Here is a 13351-nt window from a genome sequence, read left to right on the forward strand (position 1 = left end):
GGTTTTTTCCCGGTATCCCGCCGGGCCAGTCCGACACTGGTAGCAGGGTCTGACTGGGCCGGCGGGACACTGGGAAAAAACCCCATGGGCCCCGGATCTTTTGGGCCCGCCGGCCCAGACCTGCTCCCTGCACTTCGTCTCCTTCTCTCTCTGAAGCCGGAAGCACTAACGTGCTGTTCTGGAAAAAGGTACACGCGAGCACTCGAGTCAGGGGTGGGAGGGGGCATAGTGCTGAGGGAATGTAGCAGCTGGGGGGCCAGTCTGACGCTGGTTGGTGGTGCCTGTGCAGGGGCCATAATAAGAAAACTAAAGGTGGCCATACACAGGGACATCCAGTCATTTGGCTATATGCCCACATTGAGGTGGGCGATATCGGGCTGATCCTATCGTGGGGCCCAACGATTGGATCAGAATGGAGGCTATATGGGTGGACAGATTGCAGGACCGCATCAAAGAACAGATGCGGCCGCAATCCGACGAGATTTTTTACCCTGCCCGATTGGCAGGGCCAGACAGGGCAGCCATCAGGGGGGAGAGTTGTAGGGGGCCCCGAGGGTAAGGGGGGCCTGGCCACACTGCACTTACTTGATTAGCCGGCCCCCCTGCTTTCTGAGCTGCTGACTTCGGGAAGGCAGGGGGCGGGAGCACAAGGGGAGGTATCTTCTGTCCATTACTTTCCCTTATTGGTCACTGAGTTTAAGTCCCGGTTGAGCCGCTCAGGGATTGGATAGCTGAGGTTTAAACTTCTTCTCCAGCTTATCCAATCACCATGCAGCTTTACCAGGACTTGAAATTCTGTGACCAATAAGGGAAGAAAATGCTGTCACTGGAAGAAAATGCAGCCACCTGTGCTCCCCTCCTCCCTTCTGTAGTTGGCAGCTCACTGACAGCAGGTGGGCTACGCTAATGAAGTAAGTGTAACATGGCAGGGCCCCCCAAAGGTAACCCTTTGTGGTCCCTGTTGTGTGATGGGGCCCTGGGCACCACATTTTTTTTAAACTTTTGGGGGGGGGCAAGTTTTTTTACATGGACGTTTAAGGGGGGCCCTGGCCAACAATGTTTTTATAACGTGGGGGTGGGGGCTTGGCCACCAATTTTTTTCCCCATGTGGGGTCCTAGCCACCAATATTTTTTAATGGGGGGCCCTGACCACAAATGTTTTTTTTGAATGGAGGGGCCCTGACGACAAATGCTTTTTTCAATGGGGGGACCCTGGCCACCAATTTTTTTGCCCATCTGGTGTCCTAGCCACCAATATTTTTTAATGGGGGGCCCTGACCACAAATGTTTATTTCAATGGGGGGGCCTGACCACCAATGTTTTTTTATTTTTTTATTAACATGTGGGAACCATAGCAACCAATGTTTTGTTTTTTTTTAGTGTGTGGTGGACCTGTGGGGTGGGGTGGGCGGACCTGTAGGTGGGGCTTGTGGTGGGCACAGCCCAGGGGGCCCAGGAAATTTTTTCATATGTGGCTCTGCGATCTCTGATGGCGGCCCTTTGGCCAGATATATATCGGGAAAGCCCGTTGGATGGCCCCACACACAGGCCAATAAGCTGCCGACTCTGTCTGTCACCAGCTTTTATTGGCCCATGTACAGGGGCCTTAAGACTTGTATGTTTCCACTGATTTCTCTCCACCTTCTCTGGTTCCTCTGGGTTTCTGCAGCCAGGCAGGGGGTGTGGGCAGCTTGTATTTAATTAGTTTCTGGTCGGAGCGGTGCAAATACACAGAAACTTGCTGCACAGCAGAGACAGCCTATTGTACTTACTATAAAGGAAACCTTTTCTACAATGGAGTTTACATAAGGTTTGTTTTGATAGGCAGCAGGCGAGAGGGAAGAGAGACAGGGGAACATGAGTGCATGGGGGGGAGGCACAATGGAGTGGGAGGAGGAGTGTGTAAAGGAGAGGGCTGGATTTGCAAAGTGCAGGCACAAGAGGGAGAGAAGTGAATGATTCACTCTGTCACAGGCTGCTGGCTGCACCTATTCCTCTGTTCTGCCTGAAAACTCACCAGCTGTTGGCCATTGGACACAGGTAACCACCACTCAGAACCTGAGGATGCCACTCACAGCTTTTCCTTAGCCAACTATACCCCTGGCACAGGTATTATTTCTGTTCCTGGCACCTTATTCACTCATCACGGCACAGGCACCCACTAACCACCTGAGAACCGTCACCATCTCACCCCCCCGGCACAGATTTCAGCTAATCATCATCATCATCATTTATTTATATAGCACCGACAAGATACGCAGGGCTTTAATCCTGTGGATCAGATTCTCATTCCCTCTCTCACTCACTGAGACCAGTACCGGCTCTGGCTGTGGAACTGTACAGAGAAGCTAACGACGTGTGGGAAACACCGACTTAGGAACTGACTGGGCACAAGGGAGACTTTGGTCCTGGAGAGCAGCGGGTCAGAGATCAGTCTGCTAAATACAGCCCCTGCCAAGGTAACTATATATCTATATACTGTACATCTGCTCTCTCTCTCTGGTTATTTCTCTGGTTAGGCATTTCCTATAAATGGGATACAGGTGGGATTTTATAAAAAAGAAATCACTGTTAACCTTTGACTTACTGTACAAAGAGCACATGCCAGCTCTCATACAGATGTATATGGGGGGGGGGGATATGATTAATTATAAACAGATCTAACCTCTCAGTTCAAGGTTTCCCCCAGTTGCACTTGACAACACTCCCTGCTTTTTTTTTTCTTGAGGTTATAGGTAGAGAGAGATAAGGTTGGATGTTTAGGATTGTAAACCTTAACTACAACTCCCAGAATCCTCAGTCTCTGGGTGATGTTGGCTTTGCAGAGATCTACATTAATAATATCCATTATGGTATATAGAAAGGCAGTCAGCTGTCCTCTTGTTGTTACGGAACTGTAGCTCACAGCATTTTCACCTACAGCCAAAGGCTGCCAAAAATTGCACTACAACAGAATTCCCCCAAAAGACTTTTGACCTGTGGTCATCAGGTTGGTGCTGGTAAATTAGGGACATACCATTTCAACTGGCTGGGTAGTGTTCGGTATTTTTGTTAGCCGTGGCTTCTGTATGTAACTTTAGTTTGCTGTAAGCACTAACAAACCCTGCATATAGGAGAAACTTATGTTTATATGTATGTGTGCCATTTTGGAAAAAAAAAAACACATGGAAAAATGCTCCGTTTTTCCACTTAATCTCATCTACATAGAAAACAGATGGACTCAGTTCAAGTGCTTGGAAGTGACATATTTATCTGTTGGATAAACTGTTATATATATATATATATATATATATATATATGTCTTGTTACATTGTATAGCGTAAGGATACAATGCAAGAAAGCCACAACTACTCTGGATAATTGTTTCCATATAATATTGCATTTGATAGAGAACGTGCTTAGTGATGTCATCGGCTCTAAATAGGTGTTACAAAATGTCATTGACTATAAACGGTGCGTAGTGATGTCATCAGCTATAGGTCACCGAGTTCCACGACCCGTCAGAACCTTGTGGCTTTGGACCGAGGATACACTGGTGTTGTTATTCACATTGAATTCAGTAGTGTTTGCCCTACACAAGAGTTGGACGGTTGGAATAATATTCCTGTTTTTCTTTTTTACCATTTCAACAATTTGTCCATAAAGAGTCACAGAATATGCCATAGGCTGAACAATATTTTTCTTTGTTGCTAGAGATATGTGACATACGGAATGTTTATTTAGTTGATGTGACATCATCAGTGGCGTTGCTTCTGTGTTGTTCAACAAATGGATATTAAAGGACAAGTAAAGGTGGAATCATGTCGTTAGGCACCCCTTACTTGAGACCCTGGGCTGGTGCTCCTCTTCTTCTCAGTGATGTGCCGTCATACTCATCCAGTGCCGCAGTATCCTCAGTGCAGTACAGAAAATGTAATTTCTATTGTACGTTTGTGCTTGTGGGATGCTGGGGCACTGGAAGAGTGTGACAGTTCTATACCCCTGGTTAGTCCACTTCAGGCCCGGACTGGCAATCTGTGGGTTCTGGCAAATGGCAGAGGGGCTGCTATAAGTTGCCATAGACAGTCACTATATTTTGGGCTGGTGGGAGGCTGTTTGGGCTGCTATGTGGCCTGTTTGGGTCTCTGTGTACCTGAAATGCCAGGGCCTATTTTGAATCTCAGTCTAGACCTGGTCCACTTGTACATGAAGAGGAGCTCCCACCTGGTATCTGAAGTAAGTGACTAGAATCGCTAGTGGTTGCCTAAGAACTTGGCTCTATCCCCAGTGATTCTACTTTTCCTTGTCCTCTAAGGACATAAGTGCATTTGTAAATGTGTAATGGTAATAAAATGACCCAGCCCCTGAGTGTCCCAGTGTATACTTGCCTAGGGAACCTAGAATTCAGCAAGGGTATGTACTCATAACTCAGGAGACTGGTTATCCCCAAGCATGAAAAAAAGATAGGAGGGCTCCAACTAAAGAATAAATATGGTCCTCTTTCACAGTTACTGCAGTAAAAACCTTTCCATATTCAGTGGGCCCCTAAAACTTACTTTTCCTATTTCACTCCCCCCCCCCTCAGTAATCCAAGATCGTAATTTTGAATGATCAGCACCTCTAGTATCAGGGTCTTCAACATCAGGCCCCAGTGGCAACACTAGTCAACCAGCGGTGCTCCATCTGTTGTTAATCTACATCTCCAAGCAGATCTACCGGTACAATCATTATCTGCACAGGCTGCAACTGAAAATTAGTGATGAGCCAGCCATGGATTTCAAGTGAAATTCTGAATTTCGCCATGTGCAAATTTTTTTTCATGAAACTGCGGTGAAAATTTGCAGAGATAAAAAAAACCCTTAAAGGAGAAGGAAAGGCTTCACGGAAGAGCATCGCTCCATGGTGCTCACTGGAATAACCCCGGGTCAGTGCAGTTTTCTACTGATAGGAGCACCGGCATGGGGTCTAAGGTAAATCAATACAATCACTTGGGGGTGCCTAATATTTGGCACCCCCAAGTGTACAAAGCCTTTCCTTCTCCTTTAAAGTCCTGGATCATTGCTGCTATTGACAATCTGACATTTTAGGCTGGTGCAATAAGTTCACTATATAAAATATGGTATTTTTAGCCATAATAATTTTTAGGGTTTACTTCTTCTTTAAACTTGTCACAGGGGGTCACCATCTTCGAAAGTGTCTGTGAGAAGCTAAGCTTAGGGGTCGTCACTAATTATCCAGCAGAAAATGAGCTTCCCCTGTAATATAAGCTGATGCTACAGGTTTGCTGATTATTAAATTCTGATGCTAATTGCACTGGTTTCTGTGCTGCCATGTAGTAATTATCTGTATTAATTACTAATCAGCCTTATATTGTGACATTTCTATTCTATGTGTACTGTATATTGTGAGTGGGTCCCTAAGCTCAGTAAGTGACAGCAGCACAGAGCATGTGCAGTGAATCAGCAGAAAAGAAGATGGGGAGCTACTGGGGCATCTTTGGAGACACAGATCTTTACTGCTAAAGGGCTGTGGTTGCCTTGGGCTGGTACAGAAGCACAAAACATCATGTACATCTACCCTACTTATTTAGTTAAGCTTTAGTTCTCCTCCAGTAAAGGGGTGTCCAACTTTTAGTGTTTTAGGCAGCCAGTATTATTTTTTAAATGCACTTAAAAGTGATTATATATTTGATGATATTCGTTGATGTATTGGGGCAAACTTTGAGGCCAGTGTGCCCAGTGTTAGTAAATGAGTCCAGTAGGAACTAATGTCCTTTTATTATCATTTTTCCAGTAATTGGTCCCAGGGGGCCATTTGGTGCACCTGTTACAGGGCAGCAGTCAGACAGACAATTCTGGTGGAAGCAGATGACAGACTGTGGGGGAAAGCTGTCCTCTATTTCTAAACTTTCCTGCTGGGAAATGTGAGAAGAGGGATCTGCTTTCCATTGCTGATAATACAAATAACAGGCAAGAAGTAAAGTGATTTGTTGCTTCAGGGCATGTCATGGGCTGAACTATTTAAGTACCTATGTGAAGTCGGGTTATTGGAGCGAGGGACCCATATAGTATTCCTCAGGTTGGGAAACACTGATTTATGTAGTTGTCTATGGCTGGGGTCTCTAGTGTTGCCCGTGGCATACTCGGAGCAATTCGTTTTCCGAAGTTGCCTGACGAGGAAACTTTGGGCGACTTCGGAAAACTAATCGCTCTGAGTGCCATCCCGCCGTTGTTTTACATTTTAGCAGGCGGGAAGGCAGTTCGGGGAGAAAAAGAAGAGGAGATTTGTCGTCGGGCGACTAATCACCCCGGACCTGCCTGTGTGCCCTGACCCTTAAAGCGGATTTGGGCCGATACCTCCCATCATCCCTCTGCGAGGTGGCTGGCGGTGGCAGCAGATATTAGTAAAACTCTTGTTACAATAGCCCATCTCACATAAATAGGCACAACCAGCAGCCAAAGCGCCACCTCCTTCATTTCGCACAAACATCTGTTTAGGAAACGTAACATCCTGAGATAACTCAATCAAATATGACGGGCTTGCTACCCGGAACTGTATGAGGAAAAGCTGTCAGTCAATGAGTTGCTCCACACCAGGCTTGCAAAGGCAAAAGGCATTTATTAATAAGGCTATAACACATAAGGCTATGAAACATTTCATGCTTTTCTCAAACATCGTCATAGGCAAATGCTAAATATCAGGCATTACTGATTTAACGAGCTAGTGAACTCATCATAATTAATTGTCACCTTAGCCAAGCTTCTCTTTTTATGTTGGGAGGCTACAGGTGGCTGCTGGGAGATGCAATGCTGGAGTAACTGGGGTCGAAGCCATTATGATTCTTTGCCCCGGGCTATGGAAAAGTTTTATGCACTAATTGCGGTAAATTATTTGCAGGCTTCAATATGGCACTTTGGTGAGGAGGTAGAGGAAGGGAGTGTGGCTTGTCACAGCACAGTCGGTTAGACTTAAATTTAAACGTTTACAAAACCAATAGAAAACAGAGAAGAAGAAGAAGAAGCAGAAGAAGAAGAAGAAGAGAGAAAGTAGAGAGGGGAGGTGAGATAGAGGTACAAGTTGTCTTATATATTATACTGTATGAGTTTAGATGTACTTAAACAGTTTGAATACTTAGCCAGGTACCCCTTATGGCTTAAAATTTTCCCAGGCAACTTCTAGCCAGATTCTGGCTTGAGAGAGAGAGAGTAATTGTAGACACCCATTTCACTTAATTCATTACAATTAATTAATTACAATAGGTTATAAACCTGTAGAAGTTAAGCAGTGGGTAGAAGAGGCAGGGTATAGGAGAGAAGATAAGGAACGGCAATGGGCCCATAAGCACAACGGTAACCAAAGACGCAGTTATGATGTGCCCAGATTAATTTGCTCAAGTGCAGTTGTCAATAGCAACCAGTCATATTTTTAAAACATTGCATATCTTAAATTCTTCTTATTTATGAATATATTGTGTATACAGCGAGTTGATGTCCAGCCTGCATACACCTGCCATGCTTTTGTCACTCGCCAGCAAATACCAGCTGGTCAGAGCCTGTGGAATCTGGGACAACGACGCTGGGTGTGTTCATTTGTGTAAAACGAAGCTGTTGTGTGTGAAAGGTGTGTGCACGTGCCTCATTCACTGCACCTGAAAAGACAGTCGATATTAGTGAAACTCTTGGTACAATAGCCCATCTCACATAACTAGCAGCCACAGTGCCACCTCCTTTATTTCACACACAGATCTGTTTAGGAAACGTAACTTCCTGAGATAACTCAATCAAATATGACGGGCTTGCTACCCCGAATTGTATGAGGAAAAATAGTGAATGAGCTGCTCCACACCTGGCTTGCAAAGACAAAAGGCATTTATTGATAATGCTAAAACACAGCCTGACTCATTTCATGCTTCTTTTAAACATAGTCATAGGCAAAGGCTAAATATCAGGGATTACTAATTTAACGAGCTAATGAACTCATCATAATTAATTGTCACCTTAGCCAAGCTTCTCTTTTCATGTTGGGAGGCTAGAAAGAAGTCCAATATATACAGTATATATATAGGTCCCATACCTAAATATATACTTGTTTACTTAAAAATCATTTTTAACTAAAGCCAATAGGCTGGTTTTGCCTCCAATAAGGATTAATTATATCTTAGTTGGGATCAAGTACAAGCTACTGTTTTATTATTACAAAGAGGAATCATCTTTAAAAATGAGAATTATTTGAGTCTATGGGAGATGGCCTTCTCGCAATAATTTAGAGCTGTCTTGAAAAAGGGTTTCTGCATAGGGGATCCAATACCTATATACAGTATATAGTATATATATATATATATATATATATATATATATATATATATATATATATATATATATATATATATATATATATATTAGGGATGCACCGAACCAGGATTCGATTTGGGATTTGGCCAGGATTTGGCCTTTTTCAGCAGGATTTGGATTTGACTGAATACTAATTTGCATATGCAAATTAGGGGTGGGGAGGGAAATCGCATGACTATTTGTCACAAAACAAGGAAGTAAAAAATATTTTCCCCTTCCCACCCCTAATTTGCAAATTCAAATCAGGATTTGGTTCGGTATTTGGCCGAATCCTTCTTTCGCAAAGGATTTGGGGGTTTAGCCGAATCCAAAATAGTGGATTCTGTGCATCCCTAATATATAGTATATAGTATATATGTAGTATATATATATATATATATATATATATATATATATATATATATATATATATATATATATATATATATATATATGGTATGAGCAGCATTTCATTGTGTTTTTTAATTATAAATATATATATATAGTTTTCAATGCAAATAACTCCTGTTCTTTTCCAAAATTTAGCTACAATGAGCAATTTGTTCAGGGCTCTAATCTTTGGCATTAGGAAGTGAGAAATACATGTTCTACTAGGGGGATGGGAACTATGTGCTGCTGCTGACTGCACCGCTTTGCATATAACCTTGCTATATCATGTGTATGGGTCAGACAGGTCCTTCTGCTGCCAGCACTAAATTGTACCAGGAATTTGTCCAGGCAAACAGGGATTGCTAAAAATGCTACTGTAATGTGTCATCAAACATTAAAGAGACAGGCAGCTTCTGAGCTGCTGACCAACTGCAACTCCCAGCATCCTTCAAAAGTCATTGAGCTCGTCGGGGGTGCAGATAGAACATCTCACAATATACAATAACAATTCTATAGTTAATGGGGTTCTTACCTTATTAATTGGGGATTTTTAGTTACTAACTACAAATCCCAGCAGCCTCCTAGGGCCAATAGCAAGATGTTTGTATGCAGGTGACTCTGCACTGTGTACAGCACATGGGTATAATTATATTAAATTATGCTTAGTTATCGCCTTAACCCTATTGAAACCTTAACCTGTTGGCCTCAAATTATTCTAAGAATGTTGCAGGGGAGGAAATCTAAGCAACTTTGAAGCTGATTCAATTAAAGTTAGAATTCAGCTTTTTACCTGGAAAATAAAAACACTGTATGTCAGTTTCTTTAGCAACGAGATTCCACCATAAGTCTTCCTCTCTTTTGTTTTTAAAACTCCTCTATGTTGCTACCTTCAGGGACCCTAGCAACCACGTAGAAATGAAAACCGAAATACCAAACCTGAGAGCTATGGAATGAAAAAAGTCAAATAATTAAAAAAAAACATTATTGAAAAAGAAAATAAAAAAAACATGGAATGTCCCTGCCAATACTGTGGTTACTGTATAAATGATCACAGAAAATAACTAATACAAATATTTCTTTTTCTATAGTCACATAGATATGAAACATCTATTTCTGCTCTAATAACTGATATTGCGCCCACAGTTAGAGCTGCAGTCTGATTGGCTGTTTTGAATGCCAGCTCCCAGAATTCTCAGCACTCAGCAGGCTTCTCTCTTGCACTTCTTATTTGAAAGATTTTCCTGTAACATCAATAGTCTTTCACTTCATAACAACCTGGGAGCTGCCCCTGCAAAGCCCCTAGTTTTCCCATTTTCGGTTCAGACATTGCAGTGACAGTGTTGGCATTTTCCCCTGAAAATAAAAACCCTTTGATTTCACCTGTGCAGTTAATATCAAACCAAAAACATGAGGAAGTGACAGTGGTCCTGCCGTTGCAGAAACGTAGTAATTAATGGGCCCCATTCTACTTAGCAGCGCACTATCCACCTGGGGGTTCAGGTTCTTAGTTCGCTTTACACCGGTCCCCCCTTTGTCCGTTGAATGGGGCCCTAAAAATGCTTTCCAAATAGAACAACCCCACCCCCAATTAGGGTTGCCATTTTTTCCTGTAAACTATATTAGCGGGGGGTTCACATAGAAGTAGATTGTACCAAATGAAAATTAGGATTCGGATTCGGTTCGGCCGGGCAGACCGAATCCTGGATTCAGTGCATCCCTAGTTATTATAAATTTATTCAGGTATATTGTCAGTAATTTTGTAATTCCGTATTTTTTTGTATTTTACTGGCTAGACTGGTGAAATAGCGGCCAGGTAGCAACCCTAACCTCAATCTACCATGGCCTTGCCCCTTTATGGTGAAATATAATCTGTCCAATACCAAGCAATCCCCATCAACACAAATTGGAGTGTCACCATCCCATTTCTTCCCTCCTAATGTCTAATGGGCACTTACCCCTTCCCATATACTAGTAATCTTGGTACCCCCCATAGTCATTGGATGGTACCAATGTAGGGTTAATATAATAATAATAATAATAATAATAATAATAATAATAATAATAATAAGATAATACATAAGAGCCATGCATATCCTGGAAATTCTATCCATATATATATATATATATATTTATTATTATTATGATTATCAGTTTTTTGGAGTTTTGTATTACATTTGAACTAAATAACCATAATACAAAATATCAAAGGTGACAGATTGATATCTGAGAAAAAGGGAAGAAAAGAAAAAGAATAGAAAAAAACGAAAAGAAAACAAAAAAAGAAAAAGTGATCATGTAACAAGGTTTGAATGTAGAATTCTATCCTTATAAATGGTACACCGTGATGTCATCAGTTAGAATAAATGATGTCATTTGTGTCACTTGAAACTTGTGTATGTATAAAGAATAATGTACCACAAATTGTAATATATGAGAATACTAGAAACAACCTCAAAGTTCTGTGACCTCACTTGGCCTTCAACCTTATGCCTTGACTCAAAAAGGGATACATTATCCACAATATAAATAGTGTCTGATTATAATTAGCACTCGTGATGTACAATAAGTACCTCTGTACTGAGGATATTATAAGTCAATGTGGAGCACCATAACCTGTATCATACCTCCCAACTATCCTATCTTCTGTGAGACAGTCCTGATTTTAGCAGCTCAGCTCCGGATTGTTACTAAAACATCTCCTGATATCAGAAAAAGATACAATGTTTCTAAAACGTAATTAAATAAGAGACTTTTTGGCTGAGAGCCCACAATATGCAGCACCTGCACTTACATTTTTAATTATTTAAAATAAGCAAAGATACAATTGTAACAATAACAATATAAGATACGCAAGTCTCTTGGGGAAACTGTGACTTACAGCTTAAAGGACGATTCACCTTTATTAGTAAAACTGCTGTAACACATAAAACTTGACCCTGAAATCCCCAGAAATGTGTTTAAACTTTCCATAACCTGCAACATTTTGTAAAATCGATGTGGTATTCAGGGGGCGTGGCCACAAAATGGGCTTGTAGCGCTGCAGATCTTTTTGTCCATTTTTACAGGAATACTGCATGAAAATGCTTGGCTAATGATACAGGTATAGGATCCGTTATCAGGAAACCTGTTATCCAGAAAGCTCGGAATTACAGAATGACGTCTCCCATAGACTCCATTATAATGAAATAATCGGTTTTTTTTTTAAACATCATTCCCCTTTTCTCTGTAATAATAAAACAGTAGCTTGTACTTGATCCCAACTAAGATATAATTAATCCTTATTGGAAGACAAAACCAGCCTATTGGGTTTATTTATTGTTTACATGATTTTCTAGTAGATTTAAGGTATAAAGATCCAAATTAGGGAAAGATCTGGAAAACCCCAGGTCCTGAGCATTCTGGATAGGCGCCATATCTGTTCCTTGTACTTGAGCCAAACTAAGATTTAATTAATCCTTATTGAAGGCAAAACAATTCTACGGAGAAATTATTTTCTAGTAGACTTAAGGTATGAAAATCCAAATTATGGAAAGATCCATTTTCCAGAAAACTCCAGGTCCAGAGCATTCTGGATAACAGGTCCCATACTTGTATATCTATATATGATGGATTTATTGTGTCCCAGTTATCTCTAGTTATTCCACTGCATATATGGGACAATTTGTTCTTGGAATGAGCTGCTGGGAGAGACTTAGCCCCTTTGGGACCAATCAGAAAAAGAGAAGTGAGATGTGCTGCTACCTGTGCCTTGTGCTTTCACATTGTGTGGAACTATAAGTTTCATCCGGCTCTGACTGGGAAAGAGTTAAGGGCAGGGCCAGCCAGAGGCAGAAGCTGGTGTTGTAACTAAGAAAACACAAGACAAACAGGTAATGCAAATACATGCGATGTGAGTGTGACATGTGTGCGACCAGGATGCGCGTGTCATTTAACCTTTTAAAGGAATGGAAAATACAGGTTGGCTGTTAGGAATGTGTTGTGTACAACAGTGTGACCCATAAACACAAGAACTGACAAATAAAAGGGCTATAATAAGTCATGTCCTTGGGTTGCTCCTATGAATATATTAATTCAAAGCCCAATAATCTGTATTTTGCCTTTTTTTTGTTATTTGTTTAACCTCAGGTATCACTTGAGGCTTTTTATCATGTGGATTCACTGATAAAAGTACAGATGGAAATTCAGGCATGGGACTTTCATATGTTTATATTGGCAGTGATGTGTGTGTTATTTACATGTGAGGCCTGAGAGGCATCTGCTGTTGTGGTGCCCTAGAATGCACTATAAAGTATTTTCACCAGTGATGAGCGAATTTGTCCTGAATTTAGCGAATTTCCCAAGAAATTCACGAAACAGACGAAAAAGTTAAGAAACTCCATTATGGTGTCAAAATGGTCGTCGGTGTCAAAGTTGACACTGGCGGCCATTAAAGTCAATGGGAATCCATTAATCGTCGCCGTTAATTTATCATGGCAAATTCGCGAATTTATTAGCTGACGGCAAAACGCGCAAATTCGCGCCTTGAGAATGAATTCGTTGATCACTAATTTTCACTGAATAGGGTGTATGCCCATGGACTCATGTATACAGGCAGTTAAAGGGGAACTAAAGTCTAAAATAATGGTAGAAATGCTGTATTTTGTATACTAAAC

General features: G+C 41.5%; 1 protein-coding gene across 5 annotated transcripts in view; it reads left to right on the top strand.

Annotated features, from left to right (window-relative positions):
* Positions 1 to 1856: 1856 nt before the first annotated feature.
* The window catches only part of phldb3.L (pleckstrin homology-like domain, family B, member 3 L homeolog), a 58742-nt gene continuing 47247 nt past the window's right edge, over positions 1857 to 13351 (top strand). Inside the window, exons 1-2 of one of the 5 annotated variants that reach the window (XM_018226461.2) lie at positions 1860 to 2459; positions 6877 to 7049. The gene's annotated coding sequence lies outside the window, so the exon portion shown is untranslated. Of the gene's footprint in view, positions 2460 to 6876; positions 7050 to 13351 lie in introns of all 5 variants that reach the window. The other 4 variants (XM_018226462.2, XM_018226463.2, XM_018226460.2 and 1 more) reach the window with 4 other exon arrangements.

This window comes from Xenopus laevis, chromosome 7L (genome assembly GCF_017654675.1).
Source record: "Xenopus laevis strain J_2021 chromosome 7L, Xenopus_laevis_v10.1, whole genome shotgun sequence".
Classification (NCBI taxonomy): domain Eukaryota; kingdom Metazoa; phylum Chordata; class Amphibia; order Anura; family Pipidae; genus Xenopus; species Xenopus laevis.